The sequence below is a fragment of the Polyodon spathula genome, chromosome 4 (genome assembly GCF_017654505.1).
Source record: "Polyodon spathula isolate WHYD16114869_AA chromosome 4, ASM1765450v1, whole genome shotgun sequence".
Lineage (NCBI taxonomy): Eukaryota > Metazoa > Chordata > Actinopteri > Acipenseriformes > Polyodontidae > Polyodon > Polyodon spathula.
Window position 1 is genome coordinate 81,243,266 of NC_054537.1, and position 23,957 is coordinate 81,267,222.

Here is a 23,957-nt window from a genome sequence, read left to right on the forward strand (position 1 = left end):
TGAATTGCTTGAGCAGTTTAGTAAATGTATTTAATTGTTTAATTGTGGTGGTGATTCTGTCCAGAGAGCCTCGTAACGATTAATCGTATTGCTTGAATTTTTTTTATACAGTAAACAATATCAGAATAGTGAAACACTATTATTATAGATAACTTTGCACTTACCTGCACTCTTTCATTTAATCTTGTGGCAGCAGGTAAAGTTTCTATTTCTTTAATATAGCTTTACACAGTCCCGCTCAGTCAGAGACTCAGAAGGCCAATCAGCTTCTGTTTATCTCTGATTGATGGAAACGATCCTCACAGGCAGGTATGTGGTTTTGGTAGCAACTAAGTAAAACAATTCAATTAATTTAGCAGCAGTTTGCACAATTCACACTCACTTCATTGTATATGTTGCAGTTTACAGAGGTGAGTTACCAAACCTGACTTTCCTTAAAGTGTCCCGAGGTTCTGGAGCCTGTTGGCAACTCTATCATCAGATCAGGTGACACAGGTTGAAATGTCATTAAAGAAAATAGAGGGTTATGGCAAAGGTGCAGCTCTCCTTTCTTGTAAAGGTAAACAGTTCTGTATTTTGATGTTTCTGTTGTGGTGGGAGGGAGCTAGCGGTAAATTGTGTACATTTCAACCGGAAAACTTATTCCTGGATATATTTCCATTCGGCAATAAAAATGCTATTAACTAAAAGGCTCAAAACTATAGAATGTGTGCATCCCTTGTTAGTAGCTGCCAGTCTGTGTTTCCTTCAGTTTTCTTGACGGTTTTTGTAGAATCGGTATTTGGCCAAATCCCAAAAATGTGGATTTGGTGCATCCCTAAAAAGTATGTCTTCAATTCGAAGGAATACCGTAAAAGATCTAAATTATGTTCATAGTTTATTTATTTATTTTAGTTATTTATTCTAGCTTATAGCCATAGCTGTACTATATGAAAGAAGCGAGTGGCATTTTAGAATACAGGACATGAATAGTGATGTACTTAGTAAAGATTCCTCCTCTGCTTGGTATCCAGCGCACAATTACATGGAAACGATCTTGTGAACGTTTTGTATCCTGATATAATTGCTTGGAAACACCATGGCGCAGGTTGTTTCCATGGACTGTAATTCCACACTTGTTTCAGCCATATTTACATGCATTTGTAGTATGTCCTGTAATCCGAACTGTTACCAAGGAGCCTAAATTAGAAGTATTTTTTTTTCTAATTTAAACACCTAAATTAAATTAAATTGGGCACAACCGACTTAAACGTTAATTTAAAGACTCAAAGTTTTGCCTAGATTATTGTACTAGTTAGGAAACACTAATGGTTTTACTTTTAATTCACAAAGAATTGTGCAAATATTGTCCTCAGTAAACAGTTTGTGCTGTTATTTACAGGATCATGCCTTTCCCCCAACTCATCAATGTGCCACCTTCAATTAGAAATCTCATAGATCTGTTTCCCTGTTAATCTCGATGACTAATGATCTAAGCATGACTGAATAAACTGTGTTATTAAATGCTGACTAATTAGCTGACTGTTATGTTAAATATCTGCTAATTTTCTTTGCAGATTACCAGAGTCGCACAGTTTGCAATAGCAGCCCTGTGAGCAGCTGAAGCAGGTGAGGAGCCGTTTCTGCAATCTGTGAGTACCGCTGCTATGTGTTTTTTTTTTTCTTTCACTTTCGGAAGTGTAAAGATGAATGTGTAGTGCTAATGTAGTCATGAATTATCATTTTGAAGTAACAGTAACAATGAACAGACAGACAACGATAATCCAGGTGCAATGATATTTTATTTGTAAATCCAATGGTGTGATGACACAAATACAGCAAACAGTAACAATGCTAACAGGTCCCAAAATAATAACAGTCCCGATCTTAAACACCCACACATAGCACAAACAAACACAAGTCCACAGTGGTGCTATAGTGCTTGTGATGTAAATACAGTTATTCGTGAACAAGGTGCAGCGTTGTCCGGGTTTAATGCTGGCCATTTTTTCTAACTGCAATTTCTCATTTTTTTTAAATGATATTTTTTATTATTTTTTCTTTTTGCGATACAAACAAAAATACAATACAGTTTTTTAGGCACGACAAACAAACAAACTACTCACGATTACAATACGGGTCTCCTTCCGGTTTACAGATGACCTCGCTACGTCCCCTTATATACCATCAGTCATGACCCCTTGGTTAACTAGTGCAACTACTCCTCCAGTCTGCAGCTGCCACGTCGTTTCCCTTCCGGGGTCGATGATTAATGTATCGTAGCTCCGTCCCCTTTCTAGATGACCGACTTCCATCTAACCGTGGGAATGAATTGTCTGGCCATCCAGTCCAGGGCACTCTGTTCCCTTTACACAATGCCCTGACAGGTTCGGAGGGAGATATATCAACAAGAATAATTCTGTCTCTGTGACACTGCTCTGCAAAGATTATGTAGCTTCCTTAGTTATTTTCCCTCTTCCTGAGGTTATTTGAATGTAGACATGAATGCTCAGGTGGAGGTGGTGACCACCAAAACACCGCCTCCCTCCGGGGGGGGAGAAGGGGGTTCGCGATTCCATACATTTTATTTAGCATTGCTTTTGAAACATTAATTCCTTCTTCAGGAATCAATGTAATGAGGTTTGTTGAAGAACTGATTGCTATAAATGGCTGATACACTAGCTAACACTATAGTGCTAAATATTAAAACAATTTAGTTATGTGCCAGCACTAGGGAGATTCGAGCAAGCAAGCCAATCAACTCTCCCTTTGATTTACAAATGCCTCAGACAGAATACATCAAAGGGATCCCCTGTTGTCCACTGGATAAATCATGAATGAGAAACTGTTTGATGTCTTTTGTGACTTATGTTGGCTGAATAGTTTAGGAGCCAGTGATTAAGTTCTTAAGTCTTGAGATTACAGTCGGTACTCTCTGGACTCGCTTGTAAGAAGTATGATGAACGCAGCTGTTACGGGAGATCACGCCAGTCCTGAAACAGGTCTCAATTCTTTGATAAGAAAAAGATACTCTGCCTAGAGTGAATAGAATGTGAGAGTTCTCTTTGGACATTTATGTGACCAAATACATCATCCAATTTGATTGCAGCAGTCTAACAGCATGCTGTATACAGTATACCATGCACCTTTATTTCCCATTTATAGTACATTGTACAGTAATGTATGTTGTACATAAGAGCGTGTTATACATAAAATTACGTCAAATAACAAGACACAGCATACACAGGTATGTAAGTAAGTAGGGTTATTTATTTATATAGCACCTTTCATAAAACAGTAACTCAAAGTGCTTTACAAATCAATAAAAACAAAAGTTATAATAAAATTAATTAAAACAAATAAAAAACCTAAAAATAAAAATGTTATATTAAAATTAATCAAAACCACAATAAAAAAACATCAGTATTAATAGAGAAATAAAAACAGAACACATTTAACATTTTGTGTAAAATGCTGTTCTAAAAAAGGGAGTTTTTAATCTTGATTTAAAAATATTAAGTGACTCTGAATCAATCAATCAATTATATATTTTATATATAGTGCCTTTCATAGTGGACCACCATCACAAAGCGCATTACAAGATGCATTAACAACAAGAAAATCCATAATACTTAATACAGAGAAATGCTAATACATGATATACAGTAAAAAAAAAAAAAAAAAGCATAATACATTAAATACAGTGGAAAGTGCATAATACATTATAGTAATATAATACGTGAAATAGTAACAGCAGCAAATAGGAGATATCAGGCTTAAAGAGCATGGAATCAAGAGAGAACAGGTGGGTCTTGAGAGTTGATTTAAAGCAAGGGACAGTGGAAGTATCACACACTAAAGCTGGGAAAGAGTTCCAAAGAGTCGGAGCCATGAAGCTAAACGAGCGTTCTCCAAGTGTGGTGCACTTTTGCTTGGGGATAACAAGCAAGCCAAAATTGGAGGACCTCATCTTGCAGGCAGGGACATAACGGGTCAGCAGGTTGAGGAGGTACTCAGGACCTGTGTGATGAAGGGCATTGTAGGTGAGTAGGAGAGTTATGAAAATAATCCTGTACTTTACAGGTAGCCAGTGCAGCTGGGCAAGATGTGGGGGTGATGTGATCACGTTTTTTACATCTGGCAAGGATCCTGGCAGCAGCATTTTATGGTGCGTGCCAGGTGACCACCATATAGAGAGTTGCAGTAGTTGTGTCAGATGGTAGTTTATTCCACAATTTGGGAGCATTATAACTGAACGCTCTTTCTCATTTGTTATTTTTCTTTGGGAGAGTCAGTAGACCGGAATCGAATGATCTTAAAGCACATCTCGGTATATATGGGGACAAAAGCTATTTTAGATAATCAGGTGTCATGAAGTGTACACAATTGCATGAATCTACAGAAGTGAAATGAAGTGTGTTTGTTAAGGCCAACCTCATTTGTTGCCTGTAATTAACCCACAGTTTATTCACTGGTGTGCACATTCTACTTTATTTTAAGAACTCTTTTTAATCTCCACACACAAGCACAGAGACAGGGGAACTTGTAAGGCGAAGATGGTGTGGAAGTTGGGCTATTTAATAGTTGTTAATTGATCAGACAGGAGTATAGGGGCGTTGGGGGGAGGTCTGACCAAACATAAATGTTTAGATATGACTCACCAGGGAGGTGGCCAGTTTTAATGTAGAAGAAATGTGTACGTTACTTTTAGTTTCATTTTTTGTGACTCTTATTTACAGTATGTGCTTGGGTGATAATTGTGCAGCTTGTTGAATCATTATTGGGGGGCAAATGTCCTTCACTTCCATTAATCTATGCTAGGTAGGAACCCAAAGGAGCCTTACATTATTTAAGCTTTGCGGCCCTAAGCTGGGAAGGAGTCTACATTTCTGGAGCCTGATGTTTTCATTTCCTGCACAGACGCACAGAACTGTCAGCAGCAAAGGACTTTGCTTGAGAATGGAGTTGAAGCCCAAGTCCTTTGTGCCAGCTAGTGTAAAACCTAAACTAAACATTTGTGTGGCATGATAATTCGACCCTTTTGTTAGCAGTTTCTCAGTATCTGTGATAATGTGTTTTATCCAGGAAATCAGAAGTGCTTCAGTTGTGTTTTTCTCTTCTCCTGCTGTGCCTGACTGTGTTTTTTGGTGGTGCTTGAGGACCTATACAGTACTTTAATATGCAGTTAGATGATAGCTTATCAGGTCCGTTAGGCAGTCTTGGCCTCCTCCTGGGGACAATTAACTGCCTTAATGCTGTCATTACCTAATTATTAGGGTCAATGTTAGGACATGCTGCTGTTTATTTACAATTATCTGGAGGGCTATTGGGTTGTTTCGGTAATTATCTGTATTTATTTTGGAGGTTTAAGATTTTAATACCGGTTAAGGTTTGAAATATTTCACTGGAATCGGACACAGGTCTGTGTCACACACACCAGGAGGTACAGAAAGCCTGGATAAGAATGTCTGTAGGACTAAAGAATGAAACATTGGTGGTACCTTTTGTGTACAGTTCCCTGTAAGGCAGTGGTACTCGCTTGTTGCAATTCCAAGCCAGGATCCTCTTCGAAGCAGGTCCTTAGCTATTCGATTGAACAATTAAAGACCTGGCTGGAACCAGGCTGTATACTGGGAAACTCGGTAATTAAGAACAGGATCCTGAAATTACCCTTCACAAGTCTGATTGGAAATCCTTAATGAAAGGCATTAGCATTAACACACTTATAGATTTACTAAGCTTTTGTCCCAGGGCACTTATTTTTTCTAACTGCAATTTCTCATTTTTTTTAAATGATATTTTTTATTATTTTTTCTTTTTGCGATACAAACAAAAATACAATACAGTGATAGGTCACTCCTAACCCCCCCCCCCCCCCCCCATATTTACATATATGCATATGTAAAAGATAAAATGCAGTTACCTAGTGCGTTTCATACACTGACTGTGTGCTGCATCTTAGAACACAGTTCTTAATTAGAGTTTCTAATATAATACATTAGTATACTGTACATTTTTAGCAGCTCTCATTGCAAGTAGTGTACTGTACATTTTTTAGCAGCTCATTGGGAGTCGTGTACTGTACATTTTTTAGCAACTCTCATTGGGAGTAGTGTACCGTACATTTTTTAGCAGCTCTCATTGGGAGTAGTGTACCGTACATTTTTAGCAGATCTCATTGGGAGTAGTGTACTGTACATTTTTTAGCAGCTCTCGTTGGGAGTAGTGTACTGTACATTTTTTAGCAGCTCTCATTGGGAGTAGTGTACTGTACATTTTTTAGCAGCTCTCATTCGGAGTAGTGTACCGTACATTTTTAGCAGCTCTCATTGGGAGTAGTGTACCGTACATTTTTAGCAGCTCTCATTGGGAGTAGTGTACTGTTCATTTTTTAGCAGCTCTCATTGGGAGTAGTGTACTGTACATTTTTAGCAGCTCTCATTGGGTGTAGTGTACCGTTTCTTTGGTAACTCCTCAGTTGGTTCCACAACATTGCATCCCCCCCAGAATCTGTATTCTGGGTTCAGATGGAATTTAAAATTCTAACATTTTGGATATTTCCAACAATATTTAGTTCCAGTTCTTTAGAACCGGACAGCTCCAAAGCATTTGTAGAAGGTCTCCTGTGTCTGATGTCGTCTATATGATGTGTAGCAGATACGTCGGCATGCTCTGTTTCTAGTTTGCATATGTCCTCCTCCAATTTACTCAGCTGCTCTCTTTTTTTCTTTTTGTCTGTGGGCTCCATTAGACATAATAGGCCCTCTCATAAAGGCCCTACTGCAGTTTCTAACAAAACTAGTGTTTGGTCCACCCTTTTCATAAACATTTTGCTCTCCCCTTTTTTAACCCTTTGATTCTTCTGGAAAAATAAGGCCTCTGCTTTAGAATATAAATATAAGACACTCTGGTTAAGGGCTAGATAAACTTCAGCAACTGGTTTATTTGTTCCCAGTGTTCTACACTTTCTTCCCCCACCTGAATGCCTGTAGACTCCTTTCCATTCCTATAAATTCCTATAGTTGTGTACACATCTATTATAACGTGGGGGTGTTTTTGCTACTGAAAGCTTTGTTTGACCTTTCATATACTCCAGAACCTCCCTGGGCCTCGAATCTCTATTCACAGAAAGCCCAGATGGTATTTGAATGAGGCTTTCCAGAATGAGGAGAAAAAAAAAAAGTTGTAGCATACTGTGCATCCTGGGAGTTTTTCACATGCAGTGAAGGAACACCCTACTAATCTGGTCTTGACACCCCTCAGAGACCGCTTTAGCAGTTTGTGCAGCTGTGAGTTATAAATGGATTGAAGAAAATACCCATACTCTACTCAGGTCACCAGTTGTAGTTTTGATACTGCCGCATTTGAGTAGCCTCACAATCGCGATCAGTACTAACCAGGTTTTTGGTGCATCTTACAGTGTTGGGCGGGAACTAAAACCTTTGATAAATGTTTGGAATTCCATTACTGTATTTCAGAGTATGCTTTATGTCTTTGTCTGTGTCTTTGTCTTTGTCTTTTGCTGGTATATATTCACATTCTTTGTTAAAAAAAAAAAAAAAAAATACCTTTGTGAAAATAACACACGAGTGTTTGTTTGCCTTTGGTGTAATCTCTAATGTTGTTTTCAACATATAGATACAAAACACGGGCCGATTTGAACCCAGCAATTAAATGGCATGTTTATTTATCAGTGGTTGAAATGGTTTCATGTGGCAAGGTATCAAACCCTTTGTGATTTTACAAATAATGGATAGTTTCAGAGTTACCATAGAACTGCTCTAGTCTATAAGAGACTTCATAAACTTGTTTCTAAGTTAAAAAAAATGCTATACTTGCACTTGTAGCTGATGCACTTGATATGTGATGTCTCCTATATTCATATAAATGAGATAAAAGGGTTAGAGGGAGAGTCAATCAACATTGCATGTCCTACAGCAACTGTCTAGAAACGCGTACAATATGTTCTTTTAAATTGAAGGTGATTTTTGTGAATGTAGCTTGCATTCAGGAAGTGTCCTTTTATATCTGAAAGTTTGATTAAATAGAGCCATGAGCTAGGGCAATAACACAGTGATACAGTACATAAGAACATAAGAACATAAGAAAGTTTACAAACAAGAGGAGGCCATTCGGCCCATCTTGCTCGTTTGGTTGTTAGTAGCTTATTGATCCCAGGATCTCATCAAGCAGCTTTTTGAAGGATCCCAGGGTGTCAGCTTCAACAACATTACTGGGGAGTTGATTCCAGACCCTCACAATTCTCTGTGTAAAAAAGTGCCTCCTATTTTCTGTTCTGAATGCCCCTTTGTCTAATCTCCATTTGTGACCCCTGGTCCTTGTTTCTTTTTTCAGGCTGAAAAAGTCCCTTGGGTCGACACTGTCAATACCTTTTAGAATTTTGAATGCTTGAATGAGGTCGCCACGTAGTCTTCTTTGTTCAAGACTGAACAGATTCAATTCTTTTAGCCTGTCTGCATATGACATGCCTACGTTTTTATTTAATCTGCCCCTTACTGGTGTATAGAATTGCCATTAACTTATTATTTCGTTTTCATTTGTATCTTCATACACATACAAAGACCGTGCTTCTTAAAGAAAGATGTGAACTTGTTTGCATAAATACCTTGAACAGTTGAGTTGGATTCTGCTGGGTGGCTTTTAAAATTCCTCAAAGAACCTTTTTTTTATATTTGTACAACTGAGTCGGTCAATCTGCATCCTTATTATAAAATAAAAACAAACAAGCAAGCTGTTCGAAGTTTACTGCTGTCTTACAGTTCGATGCTATGCTTATGTGGCAGGCAGAGCTGACATTGTACCATTTGATCTTTTGGTAAATATATAAAGAAGTGTGATGGTCTGTTTTGAAGAGGTTTCCTACTATTGATTTAAATGGGGACTTATTAAATAATGCAGGTCATTCCCATTTGTTTCTTTTGTTTTAATTCCTCTGACTTCTGAAAACATTTTAAACACATGCCTAACTTATCTTCAGAACAGCAGTAGTTGCTTTGTGTGCATTAATGTGTATATCCTGTTTAAACTGAATTACATTTATTGCAGTCCGAAAAGCACACACAGATACACATTTCTGGCATATGCTGTTCATTAGGGGCTTAATTGAATCAATCCTGGTTTTATTAAACACTACTGTCGTGGAGACCATTACATGTTGTAACTTTGAGCCTTTTGGGAGTTATTTTGTAATGATTTTTGGGTTGACAAAAAGCCTGGTGATGTTTTTTTTTCTGTCCACACAGTGTGACAGATGACATATTGAAATAGTTACAGTGCAGTGTTCCTGTTGCCAAGGCAACCGAGGCCCTCTTTTTTTTGGCATTTTATCTGACCATGTGACTGGGACTTTGACGTCAGCAGGAGGCAGAGTTTGCGACTTGGTCTAAAGAACCAAAGGCTTCTAAGATCTTGTGGAGTTTAGTGTTCCTGTTCCCCCTGCTGCTGCTGCTGCTGTTATCAGTTGTTTGGGAACTATCGGGAATGGAGTAATAAAATTCTTTTTTTTCAGCTGAGGTAAGCTTTCAGCTTTTGTGTACTGACAGGGTTTATTGTTCCTTGTGAAAAAAAAAAAAAAAACTTGATTCCACACAGTGAGAGTTGTAGCACAGCTACAGGAATTTCCATTCTTTTTCCCCTGATCTGCATGACAATGCTTGGAGGAATCGGGGTGGAGGGGCACCCCATAATATTATCTTTTGTTTCAGATAGAAACACGGGGGCTTTGATGTGATGGTAAGTGGGAAGATGATGTGCATTGCCAAGATATACAGCTCTCACTGTAGCAGGCAGCTTTGACATAACTGACAGAAACACTGTCTTGGGGGACGCCAAGATTTGTGGATTAGACAAGGAGGAAATACATAGGTGATTAAAGAGAAGACATACAGTTCTTTTATTTCGGCAAACTGCTTTCCCATAGCTGCTTCATTTTTCCCCTGCCTGCTGCAGGCTAATACTAAATAAATCTCCCCAGAGTCAAACAAGAAGACAGAGATCGACTGCTTTTGAGACTGTAGGAGGTGGAGGAAGAAGTTTAATTGTTTGCAACAAGACATTGTAATCTGTTCATATAGGCTAAAACCTGAAAAAACAAACAACATAAGTCAATGTGTTTTCCACCTCTGCGGTGTGGAACATCACTTTAAATTAGAATTGCAGCTTGTAGGAGGAATCAACGTTTTCCTGGAGAAATTGTGAGTTACCAGGCGCTGTCTTTTTTGTGTTGGAGTGAAAGCGATTGTGGCTGGTTGATCTCCTGCTGGGTTGGACTCAAGCTTGATACAAGTTTAGACAAAGTGCTCGGAGGCAGGCTGGCCACCCTTTAGGGGGGCTCCTACGCAAATGCTGCTTTAAACAAATGGCCCGTGGGGACCAGAATTAAGTGCTGTGGTGCCTTGCTCTTGCAGAAGGGAAAACTATTTGGCACTGCCTGGACTGCATTGCAAATATAACTGCTTATATAACCCACCCTTCAGCTGTACTTGATTTGTATTTGACCTGCAATAGTAAGTAAAGTTATTTGTTTTATATATTTTCCAGCCTTTTTGATTTATATTTAACACACTTTATCTGCGTTCAGATATTTTTCGTAGCAAATGTATTTTTTTGGACAGCTTCACTAACCAGACATCGTGCAGGCTGGACAGTAACTCACTCATAAGTGTGTTTAGTGTTTCTTGAATCCACTAAGCAGAAATGAACCAATAAAAAAGGAAACACTGAAACCACTCTCCTTGTGTGTGATCAGCGAGCAAACTAAAAATTCAGTTTAAAAAAATCAAAACACAGCACAAGAAGTATTCAAATAAAAAGGAAACTAGTGAATTTTAGTATTTTAAAGGGGGCAATTTTACCCTTGTGTTTTACCCATAGGGTCATACAACTCCTGATAAAAGGTTACCCTGGTGTTTTTTAAGTTTGTACCATGCTTTTCCAGTGGTTTGTTTATTTTATTAATATGCTGCACAATACCTTGCTGCTCTTTACCATGTTTACCAATGCTCTGCCATGTTTTCACTATGCTTTATTGGACTTGGCTGTGCTTTTACTATGGTAAACCTTTATAAGGGACTATTGTTATGTGTCTTAATTGTAAGCTGTGTTAGTGAATTTAACAAAAACAACCAAACAGTAACCATGTAGTTTTTTGTTTTTAGTTTGTGTGTGTGGAAGGGTGGTGGGTAATTCACTGACACAGGAGACAGACAGGTGGATTTGGCAACACCGCACAGGTGCCCAGTTTTATTTCGGGGTGCTATTTTTCTTTTAGCCCGCAGATGGCGCTGTGGGTCCGTGCTCTGATTTACCAACGATGGTAAACAGAACCACGGGCATACCAAGCGATGGTACACAATACCGGCGCCCTTGCAGGTGCTTCGAAACAATAATTCAAAACAGAAGGCACAAAGAAACAGGGAAAATAAAACAGTAACAAAACTACAAAGAAAAGGTGCTGCACTTGACAGCTATATCCCATTCACCGCTACCCGTGTGACCCGGATCACCATCCTACACTGCCAGCTAACTAACCTGCTCCGTTACAATACTCCGGGGTCTGCAGAAGGGTTCCCCACTCTCACTGTCTCGCTTTGACACACTCAGTTTCAGTTTCGGTTTCTCCCGACTGGTTCTCGGTCCTTGATCAGCGCTTCCGCACTCTCGGTGCATTTTAAAGGGCAGACCTGAGGAAACAGCAGAGCATTATTTTATAGGGCTAACAATCTCCCAAGACTCGCCTCTCAGCCATTCAGAGAGGGGGAAAGTCCACACACCCACTTTCCCACCTCCCCGTGTCACTGCCATGACTCACTGGCGGTTGTTGGACGACTGCCGCCCTCTTCCTGCAGCCCTGTGAACACGCCAGCAGAGTCAGCACAGATCTCTACCTGCTACAGTGTGTAATTTGGATGGTTTGATAAGCTCCTTTTTTTCAGAGCATGTGAAATGTCAGACAGATGAGGATAGACGTCTGAGGCTATTTGGGGTTGCATTTGTCTAAGAAAAGGTGATTCTCTAAGCTTATCAGGAGCAACTAATTTGGACTGCTATATAAACACATTTTGTTTCCATGAATAGAGATTATCTGTGTAACTGCCATCATTGTGGACTTATCAGTGCACATGTTGTTAGAGAGAATTGGCTTACCACACTGGCTATATAACCAGGCATCTAAAGGCAGAACATGTGAATCTGAAAATACCAAGTGAAGGCTCAAGATAAATCACATTTCTTATAAATGAAGAAATTGTTCATGTGGAAACGTGGTTAACTGTACTGTCATTTGAAATGCTATGTGTAGCCCTGAATCGTACTCTAATTTCAAATTATTTTATGTGTAGTCCTTTAATATTAATCTAATTAGCTGGAATGTATATTTATACACTAGGTGTGATGATAAAAGATTAAACAATGCAGTCTGTCTGCACCAAATCAATAGACAGCCCTCTCATACTTGATTTGCATTATTTATATGCAGAAATACTTATCAAATGTTTCTTGCCATAAGTCTGAATACACCTAAATGAGTGTTCTTGAGTTGAGCACAAACTGTGAAACATTAGGCATTTATTTATTTCTTTTTACCAAGCAAGAAAAAGCTGCCTTGTAACATGTTTGTTTTATAACATTATTTTGTCCACACCAACTAGAAAACAGGTGCAAACACGGTACTGATTGATAATGGTGCTAAAGCTAATGAAATGTAACAGAAGTTTGAATTGAGCATAATCTGACTGAGCATTCTTAGGAGAGGCGTTACCCTTAGTGGACTATATATATATATATATATATATATATATGGTCTCTTTGGTATTATATATTGCATGGGGGGTACCCTGGGACCTGGAGACAAGCAATATAGTCCCACAAGTTATATTATCCCAAACCGTAAAAAGACACAGTGTCTTATTAATGTTTTACCGTTCGAACTTAACTTGTAGTTATATATATATGATATGAAAATACTTCTGCCATACGCTGTCCATGAGTACAGTGTACATGTGTAAAGGCAAAACAAGGGCATAACAAGACAGATGAACTGGAGTTGCAACGATGGTAATGCAGAGAGGACATATACAAGACAGGCAGGCAGCAAGTCTAAGTCGAGCGCCTCAACAATTATTTGATCAAAAATAACAACTCCAAAAAGCACACAAGACAAACCCGTTTCTACATTACACCAACCCTAATTTCCCTCTGTCAAGGCAATCAGCCTGCTACAGGTATGTTTAAAAGAAAATGGTAAAGAATTGAAAAATGAAAGAGTGTACACTTACATGCTGAATACAGTAATTATATGTCCTTTCTCTTGAAAAACCTGTCCAGTGTAGATTGCTCCTCACGCCACGCCCACCTCTAGTAAATCACTCTCAATTTTGCTTGCAGCTTTGTAGCCAATTTCAAAATGCGGGACACAACTGATTTTGAGATGCCAGACTTTTCTGCTCCCTGTACTTGTTTAGCACTGGGTTCACGTGGTGTTTCCAGAATCCGAACTTTATCAGCTGTAGAACGGTCTACACGTACTGAAGCCATGATGACAGACGACAATCGGACTCAATAAATGAAAATTATGAAAACTGATATAGCCAATGCTGTGCATGTGCACAATGTATTTGTTTGTGCGCCGTAGCCTAGAAATTGTAAAAAAAATAAAATAAAAATCAATAAATAAATAAAAAGTTGTCATTAAGCGGCAGACAGTTGCTAATATCTGAAATCCATTAACATTAAAGTCTATGGGGTGGGATTGGTTCCCATGAAAATGTTGTTAATAACCGAAAGTTGTCTTTATCAGGGTTGTTAATACCCGGCATCTACTGTGTGTGTGTGTGTGTGTGTGTGTGTGTGTGTGTGTGTGTCTAATATATATATATATATATATATATATATATATATATATATATATATATATATATATATATATATATATATATACAGTGGCTTGCAAAAGTATTCAGACCCCTGACCAATTCTCTCATATTACTGAATTACAAATGGTACATTGAAATTTCGTTCTGTTTGATATTTTATTTTAAAACACTGAAACTCAAAATCAATTACTGTAAGGTGACATTGGTTTTATGTTGGGAAATATTTTTAAGAAAAATAAAAAACTGAAATATCTTGCTTGCATAAGTATTCAACCCCTGTGCTGTGGAAGCTCCCAGTTTGCACCGATGAAAGAAATTGCCTAACGAGGACACAATTACCTTACCATTGGCCTCCACCTGTGAACCATTAAAGTTGCTGTCACATTTTCTGGATAAAAACCCCACTGTTGAAGGATCATTGGTAAGGCTGTGAATCTGAAGGAAAATGAAGACCAAAGAGCATTCTACAGAAGTTAGAGATAAAGTAATACAAATGCATAGATTATGGAAAGGGTATAAAATAATATCCAAGTGTTTGGATGTCCCAGTGAGCACAGTTGGATCAATAATCAGGAAGTGGAAGCTGTATCACACCACCTAGGCACTGCCAAGAAAAGGCCGTCCCTCAAAACTCAACGCTCAAACAAGAAGGAGACTTGTGAGAGAAGCCACAGAGAGGCCAACAATCACTTTGAAGGAGCTACAGAGTTCAGTGGCTGGGAGTGGAGTAATGGTGCACCAGTCAACCATATCAAGAGCTCTGCATAACACTGGCCTGTATGGGAGGGTGGCAAGAAAGAAGCCGTTACTCAAAAAGCACCATCTGAAAGCACGTCTGGGGTTTGCCAGAAAGCATGAGAGTGACCCAGCTGCGATGTGGGAAAAGGTTTTGTGGTCAGATGAGACCAAGATAGAGCTTTTTGGCCAAAACTCAAAGCGCTATCTGTGGCGCAAACCTAACACTGCCCATGCCTCAAGACATACCATCCCTACAGTGAAGTATGGTGGTGGCAGCATCATGCTGTGGGGATGCTTCTCATCAGCAGGGACTGGGCATCTTGTTACAATTGAAGGAAGAATGGATGGAGCAAAATACAGGAAAATACTGCAAGAGAATCTGCTTCAGTCTGCTAAAAAACTGATGCTTGGGAGGAAATTCACCTTTCAGCAGGACAATGATCCCAAGCACAAGGCCAAAGCAACATTGGAGTGGCTCAAGAACAAAAAGGTGAATGTCCTACAGTGGCCCAGTCAAAGTCCTGATCTCAATCCCATTGAGAATTTGTGACACTATTTGAAAATTGCGGTCCACAAGCGTCGTCCAACCAACCTGAACAACCTGGAGCAAATCTGCCAAGAAGAATGGGCCAAAATCACTCTGCCAATGTGTGCAAAGCTGGTACATACTTACCCCAAAAGAATTAAAGCTGTTATTGCAGCAAAAGGTGGCTCTACCAAATATTAATGTGTGGGGGTTGAATACTTATGCAAGCAAGATATTTCATTTTTTAATTTTTCTTAAAAATATTTCCCAACATAAAACCAATGTCACCTTACAATAATTGAGTTTGTGTTTTAAAATAAAATATCGAACAGAACGAAATTTCAATGTACCATTTGTAATTCAGCAATATGAGACAATTGGTCATTGGTCTGAATACTTTTGCAAGGCACTGTATGTGTGTGTGTGTGTGTGTGTGTGTGTGTATATATGTATATATATATATATATATATATATATATATATATATATATAGAGAGATAGAGAGAGAGAGAGAGAGAGAGAGAGAGAGAGAGAGAGAGAGAGAGAGAGAGAGAGAGAGAGAGAGAGAGAGAGAGAGAGAGAGAGAGAGAGAGAGAGAGAGAGAGAGAGAGAGAGAGAGAGAGAGAGAGAGAGAGAGAGAGAGAGAGAGAGAGATGAGCTGCTGCAGTAGCTTTATTAACTGAGGCGAAAGCACATTCTGGGGAATTGAATCTCAAAACAACCTTATTCCTATGAAGTAAAGTCGCTGCCGTCTAGAACGGGCGCGTTTGTGTTAACGTGATTCACCCGCAGTAAGCGATGGGTGGCATAAACTCAGATACAATAACCTGACATTCAAAATGTCCCCAATCACAGTAATCAAAACAAACACGCGTTCAAAAATGAACAGTACAGGTATGCTGCATTACTGCAAATTGTTTCCAGTGAATTTCCAATTCAGCTCTATATTTGGATGCTGCACCATATTAGCAGTGTTACAGGGGGTGTCTGTCAGTTTCAGGAAGAGCGCCTTGGTTGCTGTGATGACACAGCTGAGAATTCCTCCTCTGACATCCCTTCTGGTGTTGTCAGAGTTTCAGTTTCAGTTGTATTTTCGTCAGCACTCTCCTCCTCAACTACAGAAACCCCAGCTTTTTTTAATCAACGTTGCATTATTTTCTGACTTGCAGAGTTCCAAGCATGCTTTAGGAAGCGCACAGCATCTAACAAACATTTTATACACTGAATTTTCGTGCTGATCGCTTTTCTCTTTCCGGCCATGCTTGCTTGCTTGTTGCAGTCATTGCTGTTTTTTCAAACTGTAAACCCAACACTGCTACAGGGGTACAGGGCTAATCGTTCAGTAACAAGGTGCAAACAGCTGATTGGTAGATTAGTTTAGTAAGAGCAATTTACTGCAGTAATAAGCACTGTGTTTTGTTATTTACATATATGTGAATGACACATAACGAGATCCAAACAACTGAGTTTGCCCGAAATATACGGTGTGCTTAACACGATATAAATTATGCCTTTGTTATTAAAATCAATGAGAACGCAAAAACTATTTGTCTGGCAAAAACAGCTGCCTAAAATAACGCCGTACAGTTTAAGTGGTCGACACTGTAATTGTATTTTGAGGGATTAATTTTTTTAAATGACCTTTTCACACTGACCCAGAACTTGACCTAACTGATGCTTGCTTGTTTTTTAGCTCACAAATCTAAGAACTAGAAATAAAGCTCGATAAAGAGCTTTAGGAAGACTGCATTTCAAGGTGACAGTAAGGTTTTACTGCTGGATGTAAGACAGCTATTCCACAGCCCATTGCAATGGGAGTCTTGTTTCCACCAGTGAAACCTCATGCCGTCACCTTACAAAGGCAGTATGAAAGACCTTTATTGTACAGCTTGTTTAGCTAACTTCTTTCGAGCTGGAAAAACTTCATTCTTTTCTTCTTGCCTTCACTGGTTTTGTTGTTAACCTGTCTGGGAATAATAATGAGATGGCCAGCATTGGGTTTGTTCAACAAGCTCCCATCTGTGAAAAAGCTTTGTGCCGACCTGAAGAGTTTCACAAAGCAAATGTATTCCTTATCTCCCAGCTCCCCCCCCCCCCCCCCCCCCCACACACACACGCTGACAATGAAACTTGTATAACCAAAAGAAGCTCCATCGTAGCTGCTAACCGCTGCCCTGGCTGTTTTCTAGAGCCGTCTTTGTTGGTGACTTTACAGAGGTGTCTAAGGAAAATAATACTTTTATGCAGCTTTTCTTTATTCTCCAATATGTATAAATCATATAGTATTTTAAAATCCTGACAGGAAAATGTAACCTTTTACATTGGAAAAACCACAAGTTTCATATATATTATATATATATATATATAATATATATATATATATATATATATATATATATATATATATCGGTACTATAGTGTGTTCTAAAAATATTATGCCATTTATTTGTTTAACAAGCAGCCCCAGCTGCCATGTTAGATTAGTGAATCTCAACCTTCTGGTCCACAGAGAAGGAACAGCCCCAGTGTGACTGCAGAGGGGAGCTATGAAACAGCTGTGATGACCCCTCATTCAAAAAAGACCATGCACAAATCTGTCTTCAGCCCCTCCCCCAGATTCCCAGGAATTTAGAGCTCTGAGAGAGTGCTTGGGGTCTTGACTTGCTTTTGATCACGATGAGTTCCCCTTTGTATAATGTAACAGTGTGATAGCAGGAACAGTTTGCTTGCCTGCTCTGTCCTGTTACTTGGGTGAGTGCATCTCCAATTAGAGCAATTATCATCTTGCAGTGGTGCTGGCTGGCGTGTTGTGTGTGCTGCATGAGCCTCCTTCTTTATTGATATCTGTTTACTTAGTGTACACAAACCACTGCCACTTCCTGTCAGATTCTGTCCCAATAACTGGAGGTCACTTAGCTTTCTTCTCTTCTGCAATTTCCCAAGGAATACGCGAGGCAGCACAAGTTAACTTGTGTAAAGCACTCATCATGTACAGGATCTGTGAGAAAAATCCAGGCAGGGAAAGGAAAGTGTGATTCTGTATGTGTTCAAATATAAATAAATACGTACAAAATATTCAGTTTTAACGATGTTGCATATTGCTAATCTAAAAAAGCAACTTTTATGAAAAGACAGCTTCATCTCAGGGTCATTTTCATTTATAATATAGACTCAATAAAAAACAAAGTTTATGGTGCTACCATTATAATGGCAATGGTGCCTCAAGGATTTTTATTAAACCCAAGCGACAATAGATTTATCTACCCATTCAGTAGCTGTAGTGACATTTTCACATCTCTTATATTGTTTTTTGAAATTCTCCCTGCTGATGGACACCCTGTGCATGTGACTGAACTAAAGCTAAAGAAATGTAGGAAAGTGTTATTAAAATGCCAGCAAGAACATCGAAGATGCTTATTAAATTGTCTGTTCAGTAACAGTGGATTGTAATGTATTAATACAAAAATGCAAGAGTGCTGCAGCGCAGCTTGGAACCAGGCTTTAGTTGCTGTTGTTTGTCTGCCTTCCAGGAGATGGATTAGTCCATGTAGTGGGGGAGGGGGATAAAAATAAGCACTCTTGTATGTTATGTAACTGTCACACTCAAAGGCCCGAGGGGTTACATAGAAAACATCCTTCCCATTACTGAGGACTCTGAAGCTCTCTGCCACGTGACCCGTGGGTTGTGAGCTCAGTGTAACTGTAGTACTGAATATCTATACTATTACAAGGGTATTGCACAGTTAACACAATTAAACAGCAAACCTATATGTTAAGTCCTTGGAATTAGCAAATACAGTAACAACATCATTGAATAATATAACTTGCCCTCAAGCAACATTTTAATTATGGTGCTGCTGTGCTTAGTGGCTTTTTAAAAGGCAAAAAACTATGATGTCACGCTAGCACTGCACAAAACCAATCAATTATCTTTATCCCAGTTGTTGTTTGTTTAAAATGTGCTATAAAGATATGTAATCCTAGGGTTAGAATTCATGTATTGCACAATTAAAGTACAGAATAGTCAATCTTATGGTACAAACCTAAAATCAAACTAATTTTAAGGTTTAACATCAGACACAGGAGGCAATAGCACTGATGAGCTGAACAGGCCTGTAATCCTGGTACAGTAGACTCTGGCTAAGAGAACACCCCTCGGGAAGCAAGCGAAGTGTTCTTATAGCCAAAGTGTTCAATAAGACGTTGTTAGCTATCAGACACACTATGAATCAATCAGTAAATTAATAAATAAATGTATATTAATAAACAATAATAATAAAGTAACAGACAAACTAAATTAACACTGTACCCCTACAAAAAAAATGCAGCAGCTGTAGATTAATTCTAAATACCTGTACAGGAGCAATATTCAAGACATGCACAAAATTCTTTACTTCGGTGGGATTAAAGTCCCCTAAATGAATCCCAACCCTAAAGTTTATGCAGTTATCCCGGTTACACACGCAGTGATAATTGTGATTGGTCCATCTGGTTCACTCTCCTTGGCTATCCACCCTGGCATGAATCTTTACATGGTATACAAGGACAGGAACAAACAAAAGCAGAAAAAGGACTGGCAGATGATAAGGGTTCATACATTATCAATTCTTTAATTGACACCTGGCCACCTGCTGAACATTCCTCTCAATTAGACATGGAGGGAATCTAATCTCCCACCACTGCCATATCTAATCAAGCAAAGATACATTCTTATGTGCAAATCAAACAAAAACACATTCTTAACAGGGGCAGGCCTCACCCCTGCCACAAGGCAGTTCTGGAAAGATTTAATAAACCAATCGATGTGCTTCAAGACACTCTCGTGATGACAAGTCACATTTGAAAAGATCGAAAAAAACTGTTGAATTTAAGTTTGGTGATAATGAGCTATCAGGTTACAAAACAGTACTGTATCAGTTGTGAACGCATCGCTAGCGGTGCCAAAAAGGTGTTCTTTAAAGCAAAGTTCATTTTCCTTTTACATTGAATGGCAAAAATCTGTCACCACAAGGGTGTTCTCTTAGGAGGTCTTCCTATACGCGGAAACTACTGTCATTCCTAATGTCAGGCATTACCATGCTCCCTAAATGATTCTCATTATACATAGGACATCAGTACCAGGAATGAAACCTTAACTAATGCCTCTTAATAACAGTAAAAAAGTGGTAATGTTCCAGAACTGTCAAAAAGAACAAACACCCAATACTACCTAGTTTTTTTTCAATCTGCCAGAAAGAAGACCTGTTAAAAATGAAAATATGCTGAGATATCCTTCATTATGGATGTATTCCTCAGTTTTTTCTTGAAGCTGCTTTACTTGTATCTCCTACACGATTTCACTCAGATTTGGGGATTTCTGTTCCAATTGTTTCAACAGCGGTGGATCAAAATCTATGCTGTATGTTAACCCTGCTGGTGTTTTCCCACAGGGATGACTGGTTGCTCCTGCTTTATTAAGAATTCAGTATACAGCATTACTGGCCCAACTTAAATTGTCTGTGATCTTCAGGGAACTGTAGTCACGTTTTCTGCTTTCAGTGGAGATGTTATCTCCAATGAGCTATGCTGTAAATGTCTGCTTATGGCATTAATAAACATTACACAATTTCCGCATAAATTATGTTTGCGATCTAATCGCGGTTGATCAAGGGTACATTGTAACTGATTTGTAGTTTGATACAAGTGTTGAAATTCACTGTAAATAAAATATAGTAAATGCCAGTAATTTAATATTTGGATTAATTGCTGTTGGATATAATTTATCTCACATGCCTTAAGTGTTTACCAGATAAAAGTGCCTTTAGAGAAGCAATTTCCTTCTATATTTAAATAACTGTCTGATTCTCTGTGGGTGTCTCTTTACCACAAACCACCATGGGAATACGAGAACACACTTGCTTCCATTCCTTTTTTTAAGGAAACAAAGCCATACTTCAAGCTGATTCTGAGCTTCTGCGCAAGACAATGAAACTTAGGAGGGTAGTACTTCTCTTCTTCTCTGTTGTCTGAAAACATAAAACACATTAGCATTTAAGCACTATCCAAATTTGTAGTTATAATAAAAAATATAATTTGATTTAGATAAATGCAGTTAGGATTAAATTCAGCCCTTTTTTTAAAATGGGTGTCGTGCTGTATTATTTTGTCATTTAAAGTCGGCTCAATTAGCAGTTCATGTACAGTGACTCTGGAAGACCTATTGGAATGTCATAAAATAACATACAATTTAAGATTCTAAAAACTGTGGGGCATATTTTCGAAGTGTTTACTCCATCTTTAAATTTTTCTTTGTTTTTTTTTTTTTAAGGAAAAACATTTCTGTGCTGTTATTTTACAAAACCTGACAAGCTAACAACCTGAATGCTTAAGAAATCTCCAGTAGTTTTGTTCTTCCTGTGTACAAACATTTAACAAGGAATTAAGCGATCCGGCCCATATCAGTTTTTATTACAGAGAACAATTCACACACCATATCTTATGAAGAAACAACAGAACCATAAAACAACATAAAAGACATTTTAATTTACTTTCATTTTTTAATCTCAAACAGCCAACTTCCTGGCTGGAGAATTCTGTATCTGGTAGTAAGCCTTGGTTACACAAATAACTTTCAGTTAAAGATCGATAACAGGTGCCGATAGAAACATAGATAGTATGTAAATAGTTTTAGATAACAAAGTTGGGTTGAAACAGTGTTTCCTATTCACAAAACTACTAGGGATGTTTTAATTGGTTAACAGTGCTTTGAAAAATGAGATTATAAAATGCCTTGGATAAATTAAGTGCTTTGATTGGCTGAACAAGAACACATGGCCGTGGGGTAATAATTGTCTTACCGAAAGGCTATGACATCATAGACCAACTTACTCACCTGATATATTAATATTACTACGCCTTAATAGTTAGTTATCTAAACAGTGTTTCTGTAAGTAAAAATGTCAACATACAACTGAAACAGCATTTAAATCACTCAAAAATCTTTTTTTTTTTCATCTCTGTCACTAGGAATTACAGAAAAACTGGCAAATATACTGTGCCAGTGCAGTAGTCAGAGAACAGAACAAAGAAAACTCCGAAGCAAGCAGTTGCAGTGACACTGTTCAAAAGCCATCTGAGAAATCACTCCATGTAATATACTGTATGCAACAGCGGCATCTACTTATTAAACTAAATAGCACCTTATAAAACTGACTAGCGAGTATGCAATGTTTCAGCTTGACACAACAGATACATCTCACCACTACACTGCAATTTCAGAAACATATTTAAAACAAAATTAAAATCTCTCCTGCTCTCTACTGACACAAACGTTGGGTTTTTTAACAAGGTCGGGCTCGGCATAGAATTCTGTTGTGCTCGCCATGGACGGGAAGGAATGCGGCACTGCGCAAACTTACACGGAAGTCGTTTAGTCCACATATCTTCTAATGCTGATGTACAATCTAGGGAAATTATGCTGGTTACCGGCATCGTTGTGAAAACAGCCTCAGAAATTATTGGTCAGCTTCTCTTGAAGATGTGGGAAATCAGTCTGCTTTCAATTCACAAATGTCATTTAATCTCAAAAAATGTTACTATAAATGGCAATGTTCAATGTAATGTTTATGGCAAATAAAAAAGTACAAAATATATGTTACAGTCAAACAGTCTTCAGGGACTATTTTTTCTCAGTGGAAGGATACATAATATATTTCTTATTTTTTTCCTTAAAAAATCCAGTTTGTATAATTAATAAAAAAAAACAAACAAATGTAGCCATTTTATAAGCGAAATAACCCACTCCAGGGTGTGCGAAAAGACAATTCTTACCGCACTTCCTGGGTGGTTGAAGGAACTCGGCCTGCGGCCTCGTGCCTCACAACGCACCCAGGGCATGCGGTAAGAATTGTCTTACCGCACACCCTGTCGTGGGTTATTTCTTACGTAAACTACAGCCCTTCCCCTCTCTTAAAACAGGTGTCATGAACTGCAGACTTGGTATAATTAATTGGATCGGGCTTTAAAAATAGATTCCTTAACAAGACATACCTTAAAACAGTTTTGCTAATAGGCACCAGTATTACCAAAGAATAAGACGTAGCTGTGACAGGGCTTTCAATTAGTTTTAAGATATGTAGCACTTACAAGGAAGTAGGGGGCACCGATCTCACTGTGAAGTGTAATTCAGAGGGAGTGGAGGAATGGGACATTTTTCAGATTAAAGTGGTGCATTCTGGTACATTTTTGCATGGTTTAAGCATATGCTAGACTACAGTACAGTAGCAGCGGTCTGCTTGTAGTGTCTGACAAAGTACTCCATTAGTGCAATGAAGGAGCTTTATTTCAGCCCTGCTGGGGCAAGGGGCAGCACACAATTGGCCGAGCGTCGCCCAGGTGGGGAGGGATTAGGTCAGCCAGGGTGTCCTTGGCTCACCGTGCACCAGCGACCCCTGCGGTCTGGCCGGGCGCCTGCAGGCTTGCCTGTAAGCTGCCCAGAGCTGCATTGTCCTCCGATGCTGTAGCTCTGAGGTGGCTGAATGGCGGGCCTACAGAGTGAAAAAAAGCGCTTGGCTAACGGCACACGTTTCGGAGAACAACGTATGTTCATCTTTGCCGCTCCAGAGTCAGCACGGGGTGGTAGCGGTGAGCTGAGCCTAAAAATAATGCAATTGGCCATTTCAAATTGGGAGAAAAATGGGGTAAAAAAAAAAAAAAAAAAAAAGAACCACAGAATTACAAACACCAAAGTTATGAACTGACTGGTCTACCGAACACCCACTTTCAACAGGAAGCACGCAATCACTCACCCGTGAGTGCAGTGCAACCACATAGGCGCTCCTACA

The 23,957-nt window shown here is 38.8% G+C and overlaps 1 protein-coding gene across 3 annotated transcripts in view; it reads left to right on the top strand.

Annotated features, from left to right (window-relative positions):
- Positions 1-23,957, top strand: part of LOC121314936 (neurocalcin-delta) — a 119,465-nt gene that overhangs the window by 63,037 nt on the left and 32,471 nt on the right. The window contains exon 2 of one of the 3 annotated variants that reach the window (XM_041248714.1): positions 1,557-1,608. The gene's annotated coding sequence lies outside the window, so the exon portion shown is untranslated. Of the gene's footprint in view, positions 1-1,556; positions 1,632-9,371; positions 10,506-23,957 lie in introns of those variants that run through there. The other 2 variants (XM_041248713.1, XM_041248715.1) reach the window with 2 other exon arrangements.